Source organism: Mangifera indica, chromosome 9 (assembly GCF_011075055.1).
Source record: "Mangifera indica cultivar Alphonso chromosome 9, CATAS_Mindica_2.1, whole genome shotgun sequence".
NCBI classification, from domain to species: domain Eukaryota; kingdom Viridiplantae; phylum Streptophyta; class Magnoliopsida; order Sapindales; family Anacardiaceae; genus Mangifera; species Mangifera indica.
In genome coordinates, this window is record NC_058145.1 from 9,029,831 (window position 1) to 9,036,676 (window position 6,846).

Genomic DNA, 6,846 nt, shown 5'->3' on the forward strand with positions numbered 1-6,846 from the left:
CGCCATTAATTGTTATTATTTTAATTTATAAGTCCTTTATGTTATGTGAAAATTTAATTCAATCTAATGAAATTACTTATCTTTTTGCATTTAGGAAGCTTTGAGCATTTTTGGAGTAAGTTGGGCCAAAAAGATAAAAAACTGGAGTAGATCTATTAATCTGGAAATTCCGTAATGCAGACTAGGCGTGGGCACGTGAAAGATGAGAGCAGAATTCGGAAAACAGATCTGAACGCCTAGATCAACTGCAAGAGTCCACAAAATATTAAAATTTGCTTCTAAGAAAGGGATAATTACCAGCTGGAAAAGAGGATTAATTGAGCTAGATAAGGAAGAATATTTTTGGAGGAAGGATATACATTAAAGATACATATATTTTCCTTTCTTTTTGGGAAGATATGTATTACTTTGCTTGATTGGATTAGGAGAATAAGATTGACTTTCAATTTCCAGATTTTTAGTAGGGAGATAATATAGATACTTTTATTTTTATTAGAGAATCATCAACCATTGTACTTATAAAATTAGAGATAAAAACATGGTCTACAGTGGCTGAATAATTTTTTTTGGTTGAAGGGATCTGAAACCATGGAACTACAATGATTGTGAGATTTATTCTGTTCTTTAATGCATCTTTTTATTTATTCGAGTATTGATTATCTTTCTGAATTATTTGTTTATGATTGTATTGATCGATTTCTAAGGCACACGATTAGTTTATCAATTAATATAATCTATGGTTAGTTTAGGTGCTGAATCCGTAATTGTTCAATCCATCTAATCGAAGTGGCAACTAGGTTTATCGTTTGCTGCGTCAGAAACTATAAATCATAGGAAAATAATCAATTAGATTAAATGCAACGTCGTACGTTTGAGTTGTCTTGCTTCGTTGGTCTTTCTAAATCGTAATGCTATTGTTTAATTAAATTTGAGATTGTATCCCAATTTTTAATCAATAAGGGTTAATTGGAGTACATGTTTTTGGTTAACTAATCGTAAGGAATGAGAGGTAAATTTAATACCACAACGAATATTTGAATAATTAATTTGATATTTTGTTTCGATGATCAATCGTAGTTCCAATGGTGGATGTGACCGAAGACCAAGGTTTGTTAAATTGATTTATTCCTTTTAGATTATTTTACTGAATTTTTATTTATTGTTTTTCATTATAATTTGCATTCACTTCAAAACCCCTCTTTATTTCTTTGTTTTGATTTATTTGTGACGACATACTAATCAAAGCTCTTCGAGGGAACGATCCCTACTTTCCTTTACTACATTTTTGTTGCAGGAATTTAGGATTTTAATTTGGGTGTCAACGACAACACGTACCAGTTAACATTAACTATGGTTTTGGTTTAATAAAATCGGATAATTGAATAGTCCAATACCAGTTTATAGATGAACTTGAGTGATCAGTAAAGATAAACCCAATACACTTTAAAATTATGATTTGGGTGGACAACAGGAGTGTGGGTCTTAAAGTTTATTGGACTTTAATGGGGGGTCAATTAATCTACTATAAATTGGTTAAGTCCCTACTCCAAAACCTAATATAGTATAGTTTACCTATTCAAAGTTATCATTGAGGAAAGTTTCTGAAGTAAAAAATCAAGTCACATTGAGAGGTGATTTTGACAAGGTAATTTTAGGTGATTTTTAAATGTTTTTCGAATTCAAATTGTGTGACAATCTAGATATTTCTAAAACCCTAATATTTAATTCAATATTTTATAATCTATGCATAGATTCTTGCAGATTTAGGATTGCATATTTTATGTTTATTTATGCAAAATTATGTTACATGTGGTATTAGAGTGAACACATTAGGTTATAGAATCTAAATTAAGGAATTGAAATCAGGATAAATTTTATAAAACTAGGGTTTCACTGAAAATCCAAATTAAGGTATATTTCTATTAGGGTTTGGAATTTAATTTCTAATTTAGAATTGAGAAATCAAGTTCTAGAATTAAGAACAAACATATTAAAATTAATTCTGGCAAATTGAATTTTGTAATGGCTATGAAATTTTAGTGAATTATTGAAATTAAAATAAGAATTCCTTCTTTTTGAATTAGGGTTTAAAATTTTAAGAAAATTGAAATTAGGGTTTATTCAATTTGAAATTAGGGATTCAAATCGATTAATTGAACTCTGAAATTAGATTTTGAAAACCCTAAATCTAGTGTTTTAAGGATTGAATTTTAGTTTGAAAAAATTAATTTTGCAATTCAAATCATTTTTTGACTGAAACTGGATGTGAAACACCACTACATGCGACTATCTTCTAGCCATGATTTGAGGCAAAATCTATCTTTTCATTGACGTTTCTAGTGCGATCCATGTGTTCAGGCAGTATCATCATCGATTAGAGATGATTTTAGACTCTATTAAGTTTCGGAAAGTTGTCACCAATGATCTCTATTGCCAGGAATTGTGGCATTGATTTGTCGTGCTTTTTTTTTCACAAAATCCAGCGATTTGATTTGTCAAAAATAAACTAGTGTAAGTCGATGTCATATCTTATATTCCTATAAATTGATTGGATGACGGAGGCTGGCGTTTGAATTGTTAGAGCGGTGAGGAATCTGTGATTTAAGGTTTATTTTTCTTGGGTAAGATATGGGTTAGGAAAACCTAAAAGACCGACTTACAAAGCCAACCAAATCATGTTGACTAGGTCAAGGTCAAATAGTGTCGAATGCAACACAAAATCGCTCGAGTCCAATTAGCTTAACCCATTCACATGTGCTTGCAATACACGTGCTATGGCAAAACCGTGTGAGCAAAGTGACACACATGCATACCAAATTAGATATGTGAACACGCATGGCCCTTTTTCAAAGGTGCATGACCATGCGTGAAGGACATAAGTGGCATATGGAAGCATGTGATGGATCTTAAAGCGATTGATGTTGAGTGGGTTTGATTTTGAGGCCCGTGCAGCGAGTAGACTTCTTCATTTAACGCGTTTATAGTCCTTAGAGATACATGTAAGCTTAAGATAAGTGTGAATAAAATGTAAGATCTTCCAAAAGTGTGCTAATGCTTGTAAATAGTGTAATTAGTTCCTAGCAAGTGTATATACATGCATGAATGATCATTTGGATATATTAGTGTGTGTGATTGTCTTGTGAGAGCATTTAAAAAGGTTTTAAGTTTTCTAGGGCATACAAGTGTATGTGAAAGATTTTATAGGATGCATGTAAAGGGCAACCCATGAAGCATATTGAGGGCTTATGGTAGCAATTATGAGGGGATAAAGGTTAGTTTAAGCATACATTGGTGAGTAAAGACATGTAGGAAGTGCAAATGAGTATATTAGCCTGTTATAATGTTTCAAGATAACATGTGAAGCATAATAAGAACATATGATCATTGCAAGTGAGATCACACTAAAGGTTTAAGGATACACTTTACAACATATGAAAGACAAACAACAATCCATGACATGCATTAAGAACTTATGATTTGTTTGTGAATAACTTGAGGTGGCATATAAAGATATATCAGACACCTTATAAGTCTCCATCTGAAGGTGAATTGAATTTTTGGTTAAATATTATGGCATAAAGTACTCTCCTATTGTTAAGATTAATGAATTCAAATATTAACTTTGTAGTGTGTGGTTAGGTTACCTTATTAGATCAAAATTATTATTTACTGGGTTAGATGCAATAATTTAAGAAAGATTGTTAAAGAAAATAATGTATCGTATCTTATGAAATCTTATTAAAGGTAATAATATTTAGTATCAATGGAATTTTTTTGTGAGTTTTCATGATGTTAATCACCAAAGTGGTATATTATTGAGACTTATAAAATTTTCCCTTTGGTAATGATACACTAGTAAAATTTTAATGTATAAGGTTAATTTTGAAAATACATTAGTCATGAAGAACTCAGTACACTCAAAGGTGGTTGATTTTATTCAATTAACATGTGATTTCATATTAGATAGAGAAGGAAAAATGGTCTAAAAAGTTTTATTTATCCAAAGGTGATATTTCTTTCGAAAACCATATATTCTAAAAGTTCTTATATGGCTTTTAACCTTGTGTCTGGGGTCTTAATAACATGCCATTTTTTCTGCCTAAAGGTAATTAAATGATGATTATTGAGAATTTTTATAAGGTGTGGTTTATATGATTTCAAAGCTACTTCGATTATTGCCTAATACATTTTGTTGTAATACTTAGTTAAGATTGTCAGAGATAATTTGGTGTTATATCTCATGAAATTTTAATTTTGGCAATATTATTTGGTCTTAGTAAAAATTATTGTAAGTTGTTAGAATGTTTAATCGCCAAAGTGATACATTCATTAAAGCTTGTGAAATTTCTACATTAAGTGAGAGAGACATTCTTTAATTTGATACATATAATTTCCTGCCCAAAGGTGGTTATTTGTATGTAAAAAAAATTGATGGTTGCATAAGGTGATTGTGGAATAACATTGGCGGTGAATTCATTGAAACTTGTGAAATTTCTACATTAAGTAAGAGAGACATTCTTCAATTTGATACATATAATTTCCTGCCCAAAAGTGGTTATTATGTGTAAAAAAAAATGATAGTTGCATAAGGTGATTGTGGAATAACATTGGTCGTGAAAGTTTCAATTAACCCAAAGGTGGTTGTGATTTTTCAATTAACATATGTTTTTCCTTATAGTGTGAAATAGAGTAGTAATCTAGTGGGTTTATCTGTCCAAAGGTAATAGACTTTCTAAAAGTTATTTGTTCTTTTTATTTGTAACCTTATACTTGAAGGCCCTAATTATATGTCATATTCTTTGTCCAAAGGTGATTATATGATGATATGCCTGAAACCCTCGTGGATAATAGCTTATAAGGTTTTAAGCTATTTATTGCCAATGATATTGCTTATTGCATCTCATTTCTAATAGAATCCATTATTGTAAACAATAATAATAATTGCATAATGGAGGTCTTGAATAACTTTAACTCTAGAGAGTCAAAGACAAGTTTTGAATTTGCACTGTTAGTTAAGGATAAAGATTTGGCCCACGAGTTGATGAACTACCTAAGCCAAAGATAACAACTTTATGAATAATAGGATTTTTATGGTGAGTGGGAGAAATCCATTAAGTTAAATTGTTTGCTATAAAGGGTCCATTATCGATTATCGCATTAAAGGTTTATCTTAAACCATAAGTCTTAAGAAGTTCGTCATTAAGGTTACTCGAACATCTTACAAATTACAGATAATGGTTTAGTGAGTTATAAGACTTGGATAAGGTATGGTAGTCATAAAGGAGTCAAAGATCAATGAGTATATGTTGGGTTTTCAAAGGCACCATAAGACTTATTTGACTTTAGTCAAATCAAGATTAGTATATGTTTTAGAATCAAATTTGGGGTATATTATTAATCTGACTTTTAAATGCTCTTGAATAAAGGAAGCATAAAGTGAAAGAGTCTTTAACAGTAGGTTTGGTTGTTCAATTGATGCCCAATTATAAAGAAAAAAAGGCAATAATAAAAAATATTGGTTTTTCATTGCCTGAATTAGGTTAAGAGTTTTGGATGTGAAATTGATTAGTAGATAAAAGCTAAGTAAATGAGACCACATATATATGATTGAAAGTTGTGTGGACATTAAAGTTATCAATATAGGCATAATGGATATTTAGCCAAGATTGTAGGACTCTAAAATGACGTTGTCGTAAAACTCAATCATGACCATAAAGTTATGATGATAAGAAATCGTGACTAAGTATCTATAGGGTAAAGTAGTCAAGGTGGCGTAGTATGTTCTCAATAAATTCATTTGTGAATCTACGCTAAAAATTTGTTTTGAGTTTTGAATATGTTGAGAACATAAGCTGAAGTTTTGGTTGAGTTGAAGATAGTTCACTAGAGTAAAAATTTATTATCTTATTAAGAAGAGATTAGATTAAAGATAAATTTGTTGTTACGTCATTGATCATATAATAAATGAGTCAAATCCGATTGATATAGTTATGAGAACTTTGATGAGAAAGTCTACTATAAAAAGATGATTTGCTATCATTAAGAATTTTTTTTTGTGTATCCCAGTAAGAGAGATTTTGTCATTAGTGAAACTATTGTTTAGAAGTCTTTGTGAATTATCAATTTGAAAGGTAGTTTTAAAGTTATGAGAAAAGATAAAGTTTGTGATTGATAATAAAGTATGAGACCCTATGACATTAGAAACTCATTTGGATTAGAGCTATAAAATATAAATGTCAAAGTTGTCTTTTTGAATGAAAGCTTTAGTAAGGGAGTCTATATGGTGCAATAAGTTTTTATCAAAAGTATAAGGGATGAAGCTTTTGGTATGTGGTCTTAAAAAGTCTATCTATGACTGAAATAGACTTCTTGATAGTGTCGTCTTAATTTCAATAAAATCTACTTCTCATGACAATAAATTGGACCAATATAAAAATATGAAGATTAGTGGGCGCGAATTTGTCTTTATGGTATGGTTCAATATATTAGTAATAGTGATATTAACATCAAGTTGGTTTTTTCAAGACCTATGATGTGAAGGATTTTAAAGACACATCATTTGCTCTTGGTATTACGATTCACTATGAAAGGACTTGTGGAGTTAGTGGCTTATCTCAAATGCATACTTGAAGTGTGTGCTTAAAATGCTTAACATGAAGAAATGTAGGGCAAGCAATGTGCCTATTGTGAAATTAGATAAACTCGACATCAAACATTAAGTAAATAATGAGGTTGAAAGGGAATCCATGTGAAATGTCCCTTATGATGATGTTAGTTAAAACTTGATGAATGCACGGATAATTTATGCATTGAAAGTTATCAATTTATACCTCTCAAATCTAAGTT